Below are 15,934 nucleotides of genomic sequence, written 5' to 3'. Positions count from 1 at the left end.
AATACAAGTGGTTTCGAAAAAGTGTCAACAATTAAGTTGGTGAGTTCATAAGTGTTTTGCATTGAAAAGTATGTCCTTTTTGATAGTAAATCGATGAACGAGGTTTTCAGAAAATCCAATATTTTCTTTAAATGATTTGAAAAGTTTCCCGTGTTCGAGTGCATTAGTGTTTTCCATGCTTGAATAATAGGAATAAAACTTATGTTAACAATAAAATGGAAAACTGAAATGCATGTATGAATCTCGTAAATCTGACTTGTTTTTATACTTTTATGTGAGTTTTATAACCATGCTATTGACAATGATGGCCTGTAACAACGTTCTTCAGGCGTTGGGACTGTTATGACATTTGTCACCCCAGGCCTACCGGCCTAGCTGTAGCTAACAGCCTAGGTGTGGGATTGTCAATCCCGTATAGATCTATACACAAGTATCACGCTCCCCCTACAAGGGATTATGGTATATAATACATGACTTAATAATGCATACTCGAACGTACGTGAAGCTGTCTCACATTACTAGGTATAAACAGATTTACGATGATAAAAGACTTTACTTCATTTGAAAGTATTTCATTTGTCAAGATGTATACGTAAAATGTATGAATAACTTGTTAGCTATGTTCGTTATAGCTTCTCAAAAGTATGTTTTCATTTAGTAAGAATAACTTGGTGATATAATAGCCTTCTAAGCATAAAGATGTTTATAAAAACGATACTTCGACTCATAATGTACTTGTATTCCCCCCCCCCCCCTAAAACATGAAAAGAATTGAAAAGTAGGGGTATGAACTCACTCGTTAAGTTTGAAGAGAGAGGCTAGGTTTGAGCAGAACTTCGATCGCGGATGGTTGCGTCGTCGGGTTCTTCGGGGGTCTCTGCAGCGTAAATCTTTCGTCGGGGGCTCGAGTGCGGAAACCAAGGTAAGAAAAGGGTCTCTGGAGCTGGGAGAATGGCTGAGAAATGGTGAAGGTGTGCCTAAACTCGAAGCTTATGTCTTCTATTTATAGGGCTGGAAAACCCCGTACGCGGCGCGTACTTCCGGAGTACGCGGGGCGTAAAATGGCGTCATGGCTTACGACTCGGGTCTAGCTAGTGTAGCTTGGGCGGGTCGATGGGACTCCTGGGTCTAGCCGAGCGTAGCTTGGGCGGGCCGATGAGACTCGACTCTGGGTCTAGTACGCGGGGCGTACTCCCAGAGTACGCGGGGCGTAATCCCTGCTTCCGACTTCTAAATTCCGTAACTTTCGCGTACGAGCTCCGTTTTTCGGGTTCTTTATATCCACGCGTAGGTGAGATTATGCTCTACAACTTTCATTTAGACTCCGTCGGCTAGTTTGACTTTATTTCTAATGATATATTTTTAATAGGCCGGGCCTCCTAAAGTTCGTTAAAAATTCATAGGTTCTTTATTCGACGTCGGTTTTCGTTTGTCTTTTTATTGTTTTATTACCACTGAGGAGATCTTCAACTTCCGTTTAGGTGGCGATAGCTAAATAACACTCGATCTTCAATCTGAGTTTTTAACCCTCTACTACTGTTACGAAACTTTGAAAATTCGTAACTTCTTCATACGAGGTCCAATTTGGGCGATCTTTTTATGTACGCTCACCTTTCAACGAGATCTACGACTTTGGTTTAGATACTTAAGGCTAAAATGTATTTTATTGAGATTCTACTTTTTATGTCAAATAATGTTTTAACGTCGTGTCGTAAATATACGAGTGGTTATAATTTCTTCAATATAACCCGGTTTTGAGCGTTCTTTATGTTCTTCGAAACCTTGGCATGATATCTAATATTTGATGTATCCCAACTTAGATACTTGAACACTTTATTTTCGAGGTTAATTTCGTTGCTTTTAGCTTTCGAGTGTTTACAATGCTTTTTGGGAAAAATAGGGTTGTCACATCATCCCCCTGTTAAGGGAATTTCGTCCCGAAATTTAATCTAAGATAGAGTTTACAGTTTTAGGAAAAAGATGCGGGTACTTTTGTTTCATCTGATCCTCGCGTTCCCAGGTGTATTCAGGTCCCCGCTTGGCGTTCCAGCGAACCTTTACAATGGGTATGCGGCTTTGTTTAGTCCTTTTGATTTCCCGATCCATGATCTCTACTGGTTCCTCCACAAATTGAAGGTTTTCATTTATTGCCATTTCGTCTAGAGGGACGACAAGGGTCTCGTCAGATAAGCACTTCTTCAGATTTGATATGTGAAAGGTAGGGTGTACGTTGTGGAGCTCCTGAGGTAGTCTAAGTTTGTAGGCCACTGGACCGATCCTGGCAAGGATCTCGAATGGTCCGATGTATCTAGGGTTCAGTTTCCCACGTTTTCCGAAGCGTATTAAACCTTTCCAAGGTGAGACTTTGAGTAGGACATGGTCTCCAACTTGGAATTCCAAGGGTTTGCGTCTCTTATCTGCGTAACTCTTTTGTCTATCCCTTGATGCTTTTAGATGTTCTCGAATTTGAACAATCTTCTCCGTAGTCTCCCTTATGATTTCTGGTCCAGTGAGCGTGTTGTCAGTTGCTTGTCCTTTTGCTAGTTGCGTGTCCCCCACTTCGGCCCAGCATAAAGGTGACCTGCATTTGCGGCCATAGAGGGCTTCGAACGGGGCAGCCTTGATACTGGTGTGGTAGCTATTGTTGTACGAGAACTCGACCAATGGTAGATGTGTGTCCCATGCTTTGCCAAAATCGATTACGCAAGCTCTCAGCATGTCTTCTAGGGTTTGTATAGTTCTCTCGCTCTGGCCGTCGGTTTGTGGGTGATAAGCGGTACTCATGTCTAGTCTTGTCCCCAAAGCTTTTTGTAGCGACTGCCAGAACCTTGAGGTGAATCTACTATCTCGGTCCGAGATAATGGATATGGGCACACCATGCAGTCGTACAATTTCTCTGAGGTATGTCCTTGTTAACTTCTCCTATTTATCCGTCTCTTTGATCGGTAGGAAATGTGCTGACTTAGTTAACCTGTCGACAATTACCCAAATGGTGTCGAGTCCGCTTGTTGTCTTGGGTAACTTTGTTATGAAATCCATGGTTATCCGCTCCCACTTCCATTCGGGTATTTCTGGTTGTTGTAATAAACCCGAGGGCTTCTGATATTCCACCTTGACTTTGGCACATGTCAGGCATTTGCTTACGTAGGTAGCAATTTCGGCTTTCATGTTTTGCCACCAGTACAACTTCTTGAGATCGAGATACATCTTATCGGAGCCGGGATGTATGGAGTATCGTGTTTTATGGGCTTCGTCCATAACGATTTCTCTGAATCCACTAAACTTCGGTATCCGAATTCGATCCATGAAATAACGAATTCCGTTGTTCTTGGTCTCAAGGTTCTTATCCATTCCCCTTAGGGCTTCTCCTATCACATTTTCGGATTTCAAGGCTTCTATTTGGGCTTCCTTGATTTGCGTGAACAGGTGTGAATGGATTGTCATAGTTAGGGATTTCACTCGGCGACCTGAGTACTCCTTCCGACTGAGTGCATCAGCCACTACATTAGCCTTTCCGGGGTGATATCGGATTTCGCACTTGTAATCACTTAGTAGTTCTACCCATCGTCTCTGTCTCATGTTGAGTTCCTTCTGGTTGAGGATATGTTGGAGGCTTTTATGATCAGTGAAGATGGTACATTTAGTGTCGTAGAGATAGTGTCTCCATATCTTCAGAGCGAAGACGACTGCTCCTAGCTCAAGATCATGCGTTGTGTAGTTCACTTCGTGCGTCTTTAGTTGTCTTGAGGCATAGGCGATGACCTTCCCTCTTTGCATTAAGACACACCCAAGTCCTTGGTTTGAAGCATCACAATAGACCACGAAGTCCTCCGTTCCTTCTGGCAAGGTTAGGATGGGCGCACTACATAAGGCTCGTTTTAGTGCCTGAAATGCGCTGTCTTGTTTTTCTCCCCAGTCGAAGGTCGCATTTTTCTGGGTTAGGGTGGTAAGTGGCTTGGCAATCCTTGAAAAGTTCGGTATGAACCTTCGGTAATATCCGGCGAGTCCCAAAAATTGCCGGATTTATGTAGGGGTTCTTGGAGTAGTCCAACTATCTATTGCCTTTATCTTGGAGGGGTCCACGTGTATTCCTTCTTTGCTTAAAACATGTCCTAGGAAATCCACTTCCCGAATCCAAAATTCACATTTGGAAAATTTTGCGTAAAGTTTCTCTGCCCTTAATGTTTCTAGTACTTGGCGGAGATGTTTGTTGTGTTCTTCCTGGCTTCTTGAATAGATGAGTATATCATCTATGAATACGATCACGAATTTATCCAGGAAGGGACGACATACTCGGTTCATTAAGTCCATGAACACTGCTGGAGCATTCGTCAATCCGAAGGGCATTACTACAAATTCGTAGTGACCATAACGTGTTCGGAAAGCCGTTTTGGGGATGTCTCCTTCCAGTACTCGCAGTTGGTGATAACCAGATCTTAGATCGATCTTTGAGAAGTAGCTTGCTCCCTGAAGTTGGTCGAATAGATCGTCTATGCGCGGTAAGGGATATCGGTTCTTGATCGTGAGTTTGTTTAGCTCCCGATAATCGATGCACATGCGAAAGGATCCATCCTTCTTCTTCACAAATAGGACTGGCGCTCCCCATGGTGAGAAACTTGGTCTGATGAATCCCTTGCTCAGCAGCTCGTTTAATTGACTGGATAGTTCCTGCATCTCGGCTGGGGCTAAACGGTACGACGACTTTGCTACAGGGGTAGCCCCGGGGATTAAGTCGATTCTGAATTCGACTTGACGTTCCGGTGGGATTCCTGGAAGATCTTCTGGGAAAATATCCGGGAAGTTGCAGACTTCCGGAATATCTTTAATGTTTTTCGATTCTCGTTTCTTGTCTACTACGTGGGCTAGAAAGGCATGATATTCCTTACGAAGATATTTTTGTGCTTTAATACAGGAAATGATTTGTAAACTTGAACTAGGTTTGTCGCCATAAATGACAAGAGATTCGCTGTTTGGCAGATTTAGGCGAACAGCCCTTTCGTGGCAAAGGATTTCGGCATGGTGAAGGCTCAACCAGTCCATACCGATGATGACATCGAAACTTCTTATGGAAATGGGCATAAGATCGACTCGAAACAAGCGCTCGTTTAAACTTAGTGTGCACCCTACGTACAAATCGTTTGCGTGTTCTGTTTTACCGTTTGCCATTTCTACAGTGAATATTTTATTGAGTGGTTGGGGTTTTTGATTAAGTAGGTGTTTGAATTTATGACTCACAAAACTTCTCTCCGCACCGCAGTCAAAAAGTATGCATGCATAAGTGTTGTTGAGTAGAAACGTACCCGTAACCACCGTGGGGTCCGCTATTGCTTCTCTCTGTCCTACTGCCAGAGCTCTCCCCACACCGCCAATATTCCTTTCCTTGGGACAATCCCTCCTGAAGTGTCCAGTCTCTCTGCACCCATAACACGCCCGACTTACTCCAGTGCCAGAAACTTGAGTGATTGGTCGTGCCGGTGCTTTACAGAAACGGGCTGTGTGCCCTTTCCTGTCGCAGTTCTTGCAGTGCATCTCGCGACAAATACCATGGTGATGGTAGTTGCACTTGCTGCACTTGGCCAGAATTCCCGCATATGGTTTTGTTGGCGCAGAGGTAGCAGGAGTTGTGGTGGGGGTAGTAGCAGCATGAACCGCAACCATTTGCTTCTTTGAAGGTTCTTGCGAAGTTTGTCCCTTCCTTTTGTTCCAAAGTTTCTTCTTCTTGTTGTTGTTGGCATTGATTTCATTGTTGCTGTTCCCTTTGGTTGGTTTAGCCATGATAGCCGCGACTCCTTGACAGACGCCATGATCAACAAGTGATTGCGCTAGTTCCTTGGCGCTGGCGAAAGTCAAGGGTCTGGAAGCTAGCACACTTCCACGAAGTTGGGGTGATAGTCCCCAGATGTATCTCTCGACCTTTTGGCTCTCCAGGGTTAACATGCCTGGGCAAAGCATTATTAAGTCACTGAACCTGTTGGTGTAACTTGCTATATCCGAACCTACCATCGAGAGGTTCCACAGTTCCTGTTCAAGCTTCTGAATCTCGCCTCTTGGGCAGTATTCTCGAAGGAGCATTCTTTTCAGGTTTTCCCAACCCATGGAGTTTGCCACCACCAGGGTTAGTGTCTGGACGTGGCCGTTCCACCATGTCAGGGCGCGTTCGGAGAAAGTAAAAGCGACAAACTTTACTTTGCTTTCTTCAGGACATGCACAGATTTCGAATACAGCTTCTGTTTTCTCTATCCATTGAGATAGAGCCAATACTCCCCCAGTCCCGTAAAAGGGAATAGGTTTTCCGTTGGTGAAGTCTTTGTAAGTGCATACCCCTGAACGGCTTTGACCTTGGCCATTTGTAAAACTGTTTGTTCCTCCCCCCGATCCGTTGTTGCTCATTTGTGCCATTGCTGCAGTTACAGCAGCGGTTACAGCAGTCTGGAACATAACGGTGTCCATAATTGGAGGAGGTGGTGGAGGTGGTGTTGAAGCTGAGTTTCTGCGTGTTGATCTACGACGAGGCATGTTCTGGTAGAGAAAAATAAGAATGAATACTATAAGTTTCTAATGTTTTGACAATCGTGTGTTAGTTGCATCTTGTAATTTGTTTTGACTTTAGTTTATGGTTTCAAGGTAGGCATAGAAATTTAAAACTCGAAATTTCTGAGAGGTATATAATAAGAAATACTTCATATTTATACATATAGGTCACACCTGAGGTGTGTTACATTGCATATCTTGTTCGAGAAAATTTGATCCTCCTAGAGATCTCCGATTACGGATACAACAGGGAAAACAAGGGAAATAAAGGAAAAACTTTTATCCGAAATCCTAATCTATAACAAAATTGTTGGGCATCGAACAAGCTCTACTTGCGGCGTTTGGAGCTAGACTCGGCATCCGACCGTTTGACTCCCATCAGTCGCCTCTCAAGATCTGCTTGTTGTTCCTTCATCTCTCTTATTTCTGCCAGAGCCGTTATCATTTGATTCTGAAGCGCCCCCGTGTAGATTTGGGTATTCTCATGTAGTCCTTCCAAACGGCGGATGTCAGCAGCGTTACCTTGGGTAGCAGCATTGACCTCGCGAACTCTGGTTGCTTGCCTGTCCGTCTCGTAGTTCTGGGTAGCTATAGCGTTCACAAGAACAGGAAGTGCTCGATCAGCTGAGCTTCCCCCACTGACATTGTAAAAATCTCGGCACATGCCGAAAGGAGGGCGTACACCTTGTTGGCGGCTCCAGTAGTAGAGGTGACTTCCCCACATGGGAATGGGTCCCGGTTGATATGGTCTGATTTCGGGAGGATGAGGGATGGGAGGGTCGTACACTTCTGGTTCGGAGTCTGTCCCGCTAGAAACTTCCACGATCTCCTCATCGACTTCGAATTCCTCTCCGACTTCGACTTCGAATTATTCCTCAATCACCCCTTCGGGTTCTTCCTCGACCTCTTCTTCGATTTCCTCTGGGTCTTCCTCCGGGTCTTCTTCTATCCAACCGCCGTTGCCTTGGTTTGGGTAGTAGGGATCTCCTGGTAAATGGAATCCGGCCATTTGTATGTACTAGGATGGATGTATGAGAACTTTATAAGAAAAGAAAATTCTATCTAACGACTTACTATTTTTAACTATAATTTGTACAACTATTTTTAATAATACTCCTATAATATTTCAATTTGGCGAAACTAAATTAATTTGTATTTGGTAAGTTCTTGGCTTGTTGTCCACCATGACCATTCCTCGACGTACGTTGGTCAAATCCAGGATAAATATAGTTGATCAGGCTATATTTATTCTCGACCTGATTACATACCCCGAGGCTCAATCGTAGTGTCGTAACTTGCCTTAATACTTTTAGTAAAACTTGTTATGATACGAGATTAATGCATGCTTTTAAAAATGTATATCTTTAAAAGAAAGTATTTTGTTCATGAAAATGTTTCATCAGAGGGTTTTTGGTCCCCTTTGTATTTATAGTTTGTATATCGTATGTGGTTCGATATACTTAGTTCACTATAAACAATGCTCTGATACCAATCTGTCACACCCCCAAACCAGAATGGCGGAAACATTCGGGGGTGGATGACTTCACGTAGTATCACAACCATTGAATATTGTAAAGAAAGTAACACAACCATCACATATATAATGAAAACGTATGTTGTTGCGTTATACATAATAGCAAAAGAATATTACAATGAGATGATAAATATTCAATAATAAAACATCTTTAGTGTTTCCTTCTCCAAAAGCTGGTGGTTACCTGTATTACTGATTCCCTGAGAAATACAAGTGGTTTCGAAAAAGTGTCAACAATTAAGTTGGTGAGTTCATAAGTGTTTTGCATTGAAAAGTATGTCCTTTTTTATAGTAAATCGATGAACGAGGTTTTCAGAAAATCCAATATTTTCTTTAAATGATTTGAAAAGTTTCCCGTGTTGGAGTGCATTAGTGTTTTCCATGCTTGAATAATAGGAATAAAATTTGTGTTAACAATAAAATGGAAAACTGAAATGCATGTATGAATCTCGTAAATCTGACTTGTTTTTATACTTTTATGTGAGTTTTATAACCATGCTATTGACAATGATGGCCTGTAACAACGTTCTTCAGGCGTTGGGACTGTTATGACATTTGTCACCCCAGGCCTACCGGCCTAGCTGTAGCTAACAGCTTAGGTGTGGGATTGTCAATCCCGTATAGATCTATACACAAGTATCACGCTCCCCCTACAAGGGATTATGGTATATAATACAGGACTTAATAATGCATACTCGAACGTACGTGAAGCTGTCTCACATTACTAGGTATAAACAGATTTACGATGATAAAAGACTTTACTTCATTTGAAAGTATTTCATTTGTCAAGATGTATACGTAAAATGTATGAATAACTTGTTAGCTATGTTCGTTATAGCTTCTCAAAAGTATGTTTTCATTTAGTAAGAATAACTTGGTGATATAATAGCCTTCTAAGCATAAAGATGTTTATAAAAACGATACTTCGACTCATAATGTACTTGTATTTCCCCCCCTAAAACATGAAAAGAATTGAAAAGTAGGGGTATGAACTCACTCGTTAAGTTTGAAGAGAGAGGCTAGGTTTGAGCAGAACTTCGATCGCGGATGGTTGCGTCGTCGGGTTCTTCGGGGGTCTCTGCAGCGTAAATCTTTCGTCGGGAGCTCGAGTGCGGAAACCAAGGTAAGAAAAGGGTCTCTGGAGCTGGGAGAATGGCTGAGAAATGGTGAAGGTGTGCCTAAACTCGAAGCTTATGTCTTCTATTTATAGGGATGGAAAACCCCGTACGCGGCGCGTACTTCCGGAGTACGCGGGGCGTAAAATGGCGTCATGGCTTACGACTCGGGTCTAGCTAGTGTAGCTTGGGCGGGTCGATGGGACTCCTGGGTCTAGCCGAGCATAGCTTGGGCGGGCCGATGAGACTCGACTCTGGGTCTAGTACGCGGGGCGTACTCCCAGAGTACGCGGGGCGTAATCCCTGCTTCCGACTTCTAAATTCCGTAACTTTCGCGTACGAGCTCCGTTTTTCGCGTTCTTTATATCCACGCGTAGGTGAGATTATGCTCTACAACTTTCATTTAGACTCCGTCAGCTAGTTTGACTTTATTTTTAATGATATATTTTTAATAGGCCGGGCCTCCTAAAGTTCGTTAAAAATTCATAGGTTCTTTATTCGACGTCGGTTTTCGTTTGTCTTTTTATTGTTTTATTACCACTGAGGAGATCTTCAACTTCCGTTTAGGTGGCGATAGCTAAATAACACTCGATCTTCAATCTGAGTTTTTAACCCTCTACTACTGTTACGAAACTTTGAAAATTCGTAACTTCTTCATACGTGGTCCAATTTGGGCGATCTTTTTATGTACGCTCATCTTTCAACGAGATCTACGACTTTGGTTTAGATACTTAAGGCTAAAATGTATTTTATTGAGATTCTACTTTTTATGTCAAATAATGTTTTAACGTCGTGTCGTAAATATACGAGTGGTTATAATTTCTTCAATATAACCCGGTTTTGAGCGTTCTTTATGTTCTTGGAAACCTTGGCATGATATCTAATATTTGATGTATCCCAACTTAGATACTTGAACACTTTATTTTCGAGGTTAATTTCGTTGCTTTTTAGCTTTCGAGTGTTTACAATGCTTTTTGGGAAAAATAGGGTTGTCACACAGGCTCTTGGTGCTTGTTTTAATCCATACATTGCCTTGTCTAGAATGTAAACATGATCAGGTAAACCTCGAACTAAATCTTCAGTGACAAGTTTGTTAATATTGTGAAAGTTCAAATGTGACAATCTTCTATGCCAAAGCCAGCTGACATCATTAGATGCCTTTGATAGTAAACACACAGCAGGTTTGCCCACGATTGGTTTGATGTCCAATGTAAACATATCACCATATCTTTTGGATTTGAGAAGTACTTCATTTGTTTTCGCATTTGAAATGATACTTCCTTCTTCATTAAACACAACCTGGTTTCCAGTACCCACAACAAGTTGCGAAACACTAATCAAGTTATGTTGAAGTCCTTCAGCATAAGCAACCCTGTTAACAGTGAATTGTCCATTAGTGACTTTCCCATAGCCTTTCACTTGACACTTGTGATTATTTCCAAATTTGACAACTCCTGCATTTTCCAAGCTTCGATAATCTCCCATAGCCTTTCATTTGACACTATCAATATACCATTTCGCATCATATTGCTCGTCACATATTACCTGCATTTATTGAAAAAATTTATGAACCCAAGACTTATTGGGTCCTCCATTAGTATTTTTGAAAAAATGCTTTGAATTTAAAAATCATGTTTTCACTTTGTCTGTGACACTATCAATTATATCAACATCATCAGATCGAGATATTGAAATATAGTTGTTCAACAGTTTTGGATTTTCATTGAGTTTCATCTCATTTTTCACAACATTCGCAACTTTGATAACTGGTTTCCATTTTTGTACTGGAACTTGCGAATTATAAGATGATGAACTACCAGTGGAAGAGTTATTTGCGAACTTATCAAATGCATTTTTTATTTGTTGCTCTGAAAACTTCCCCTTTTGATATTGTCTCCCTTTCCCTTCAAGCCAACGATTGATCATACATACATCAGATTTTCCTTTTGTATACGAAACTTTGGTCGGTTTTGAGGCTGAAGGATTTGGAAAATTTGGTTGTTTAGGAGAAAACTTCGTTTTTGTTTGAGTTGTGACACTCAAAGATGATGAATCATTCGTGAATTTGCCAACTTTTTGAAACTTTTGATTTTTCACAAAATTTTGTGAATTCTCAAATTTTCGATTGTTGTCATATTTGCGAACAAGTTTATCATTATTTTTCATTGGAATCTTGTCAACAGAATATATTGGTTTATGAAAACTTGTATCCTTTTGTTTATTTATGCTTTGAAATTTTGACGATTTTGACTTTGAAATTTGTTCTTTTTCAACTTTTGATTTTAAAGTAAACCCGCCAGGGAAAGAGTCATTTATGTTGTATGGGGACAAACGCAGAGTGAATTCTGGAATCATTTCCCTAATGAAAGCCAGGAAGTGTTTGACCAAGGGATGTACATCATATTTAGCATTCGTGATCGATGCTAAGAAGGAAAAGAAGGTGATGCAGAGTATACCAGTGTTGTGTGATTATCCGGAAGTATTTCCCGAAGATCTTCCTGGATTACCACCTGATAGACAAGTGGAGTTCAAAATTGACTTGTTACCAGAACCACGCCAATAGCAAAAGCACCTTATCGATTAGAACCGACGGAGATGAAGGATCTGATGATGCAACTTCAGGAGTTATTGGACAAAGGTTTCATTAGACCTAGTTCATCGCCCTGGGGAGCTCCGGTGTTATTTGTAAAGAAGAAAGATGGAAGTATGAGAATGTGCATTGATTACAGAGAGCTGAACAAGGCAACAATAAAGAATAGATATCCGTTGCCAAGGATTGATGACCTATTTGATCAATCGCAAGGTTCGAGCTATTTCTCGAAGATCGATCTAAGGTCAGGATATCATCAGCTAAAAGTAAGAGAGCAAGATGTCGAGAAGACTGCATTCAGAACTAGATATGAACACTACGAGTTCTTGGTTATGTCATTTGGACTAACTAATGATCCGGCAACATTCATGGATTTAATGAATAGGGTTTGTAATCCGTTCCTTGATAAATCCGTGATAGTGTTCATAGACGGCATTCTGATTTATTCGAAAAGCCAAGAGGAGCATGGCAGACACTTGCGAGAAGTGTTGGAAGTTTTGAAAAAGGAGAATCTGTATGCGAAGTTCTCCAAATGTGATTTTTGGATTCGAGAAGTCCAATTCTTGGGTCACGTGGTCAACCAAGAAGGGATAATGGTTGATCCAGCAAAGATTGAGGCTATGATGAAGTGGGAACAACCGAAAAGTCCCACGGAGATCCGAAGCTTTTTAGGATTAGCCGGATATTACTGAAAGTTTATCCAAGGCTTTTCTTCAATTGCTACTCCATTAACAGCTTTGACCCACAAAGGAGCTACTTATGCTTGGAATGATAAGCATAAAGAAGCATTCGAGAAGCTAAAGAAGAAGCTATGCGAGGCACCGATACTTTCTCTACCCGATGGAGTTGAAGACTTCGCTGTCTATAGCGATGTGTCTGGGGTTGGATTGGGTTGTGTTTTGACCCAAAGAGAAAAGGTGATAGCATATGCGTCTCGACAGCTGAAGGAGCATGAAAAGAATTACTCGAATCATGATTTGGAGTTGGCTGCGGTAGTTTTCGCTCTGAAAATATGGAGGCATTACCTCTATGGCACGAAGTGTAAATTTCTCACTGATCATAAGAGTCTCCAATATCTCTTCAATCAGAAAGAGTTAAATATGAGGCAACGACCCTGGCTAGAGTTACTCAAGGACTACGACTGTGAGATACTTTACCATCCCGGTAAAGCTAATGTTGTTGCTGATGCTCTTAGTCGGAAAGTCAATGTTGAGAGAAAAAGGCCAAGAGCGTTGAGAATAGAAGTTGTCTCGACAATTGTGGAGAGTATAAAGAAATATCAAGAGGAAGCTTTTGAGAAGAATGACCGAAAGGAGGAACGTTTGGGAAAAACGTTGGTGTTCGGTATAAACAGTCACAGACTGAAGGTGTTCCAAGATCGGATTTGGGTACCTAAGTCCGGAGGAATTAGAGATCTTCTGATGGAAGAAGCTCACAAGACCACGTACTCGATTCATCCGGGTAGCACTAAAATGTATAGGGACCTGAAACCCTACTACTGGTGGCCGACGATGAAGCTTGATGTTGCAAAGTATGTGGCCGAGTGTGTGACTTGTGCGAGAGTCAAGACACAACATCAGAAACCGTACTGGAGTTTAGAACCATTGCCTGTGCCTATGGGTAAGTGGGAAGACATTGCTATGGATTTTGTCACTAAACTGCCCAGAACAAAGAATGGTCACGACATGATTTGGGTGGTCGTTGATCGATTCACTAAGAGTGCGCATTTCATAGCAGCCAAGGAGAAATGGTCTATGGAAAAGCTTGCGAATTCTTATGTGAGGGAAATTGTGAGGCTTCACGGTGTTCCGTTAACGATTGTATCGGATCGTGATAGCCGTTTCACCTCAAGGTTTTGGAAAAGTCTACAAGAGGAAATGGGTACCAAGTTGTGTTTAAGTACAGCTTACCATCCGCAAACTGATGGTCAGAGTGAAAGAACGATACAAACACTTGAAGATATGTTGAGAGCATGTACCTTGGAATTCCTAGGTAATTGGGATGAACATTTACCTTTGGTAGAATTTTCCTACAATAATAGTTTCCACTCGAGCATAAAGATGGCACCTTATCACGCTTTGTACGGACAGAAGTGTCGTACGCCGTCTTGTTGGCTTGAGGCTGGAGAAAAGCAGTTTATGGGTCCCGAGACGGTCCATCAAACCGCTGAAAAGTTGAAAGTAACTAGAGAAAGAATGTTAGCGGCTCAAGATCGTCAAAAGAGCTATGCTGACAAGAAGCGAAGACCGATGACTTTTGAGGTTGGAGATTCGGTTTTGCTTAAAGTCTCGCCGTGGAAGGGACTTATAAGATTTGGTAAAAGGGGAAAGTTGAGTCCAAGGTTTATTGGACCGTTCAAAGTTCTTCAGAGGGTTGGGAACCAAGCTTACAAGCTCAAATTACCCGAAGAACTGAATGGAATTCACAACACTTTTCATGTGTGTTATTTGAGGAAGTTTACGGGAGAAGTTCCTGATATAATTCCAATTTCTAAATTGAGCATTGATGAAAACAAGAGGTTAATTGAAGAACCTGAGGCAATTGTTAACCGAAAGACTAAGAAGCTTCGACGCAAGATGGTCGAATTAGTGCTTGTTCGTTGGAAACATTCGAATGGGCCAAATCTCACTTGGGAAACGGAGAGTGAAATGTTGAGTCGCTATCCGCATTTGTTTGTTGATGTGTGATTCCGGGGACGGAATCATCCTAATGGGGAGAGAATTATAATGTCCGCGTTTCCAGGCTAGGCATTATCCTTGATGTAATAGTCTAGGTTAACCCTTGTAACTCTTTTTGGAGTATTAATGATGACATATTTGAGTATTATGTGTATTTGTGTGCTTAATTGCTTAATTATGTGATTTGATTAATTAAGAATAAAATAAGCGTCAAAATTAAAGTGTGAGATAAGCCGGATATCTTTGCATTAAGATGTAGTGGTCGAAACAAGGATTCCAAAGATATAAAGAATGCCAAAACCCGAGTTATAACGAAGAAGTTATGACCTGTCGAAGTTTCGCGACAAAACCGACAACGCTGAATGACGTAAAAAGTGAAATTTACGTTAGAGCAGTATTTAGCCTTAGTGATCTAAACGAAAGTCGTAGAGTTCGTTAAACCGAGAGCGTGCATAAAAAGAACGCCCAAATCTGACTTCGTATGAGGAAGTTATGATTTTTCGAAGTTTCGACTTAGTAGTATGCAGCCCGAATACTCGATTTGAGATCGAGTGGTTTTTAGCCGAAAAAATCTAAACGTGAATCGAAGGTCTCGTTAATAGGAGTAAAACGATAAAAAGATAGGCGAAAACGGACGTCGGATGAAGAAGTTATGATTTTATAACAGAGTTTTCCTGTCCCGGCCTACTAAAAATAAATAATAAAAATAAAGTCAAAATTAGCCGACAGATTCTAAACAAAAGTTGTAGATCATAGTCTCACCTACACGGGGATATAAAGAACGTCAAAAATGGAGTTCGTATGAGGAAGATATGAATTTTTGAAGTTTATTAAATATTTTCGATATTTAATTTAAATATATATTAACCGATATTATCCTTGGGGGAGTCAGCAACCTTATCGTCATTACGCCCAGCGTAATTTCATATTACGCCCAGCGTAATTCGAACTTCCAGCCCCTATAAAAGGAGGTCGAGGGCAACCGAGTTGTTTGCTCATTTCTTTCCTTTTTCTCGCGTTTTTGCATCGTTTTTTCGTGCAAGAATTATCCCGAAGCCCCGGTATCATTCCCGAGCCCCGAAGCAAGTCCCGAGGTCCCGAAGATCCCGAGAAGTAAGATTCCCGAGCCGAAGCTCTGCCCACAAGGAGTCCGTTTTTTGTGAAGATCTTCCAGATTTGCCGAAGAATACTACTTCTACAAGCCGTAGTGCTGTCCGATCATCTTCTGATCAAGTGAGTGTGTAGTTACTTTCTTCTAACGCATAATTATGAAGTATTTTATATAAAATACGTGTTATGTGTATATTTTTTTGTTATGTGTGTGAATGTATATTCACTTTCTTCTATCTTATATTCTGATTATTTCTCTATGAAATACGTGTTATGTGTGTGTGCCTCATCTGTTATGTGGAAAATGTATTGATTGAGCATGCTATATAGGTTTTAAAACTATGTATAAAAATGTATATTTTATCTGCTAATATGT

The sequence above is a fragment of the Lactuca sativa genome, chromosome 8 (genome assembly GCF_002870075.4).
Source record: "Lactuca sativa cultivar Salinas chromosome 8, Lsat_Salinas_v11, whole genome shotgun sequence".
NCBI lineage: Eukaryota > Viridiplantae > Streptophyta > Magnoliopsida > Asterales > Asteraceae > Lactuca > Lactuca sativa.
This window is presented reverse-complemented; position numbering follows the sequence as displayed.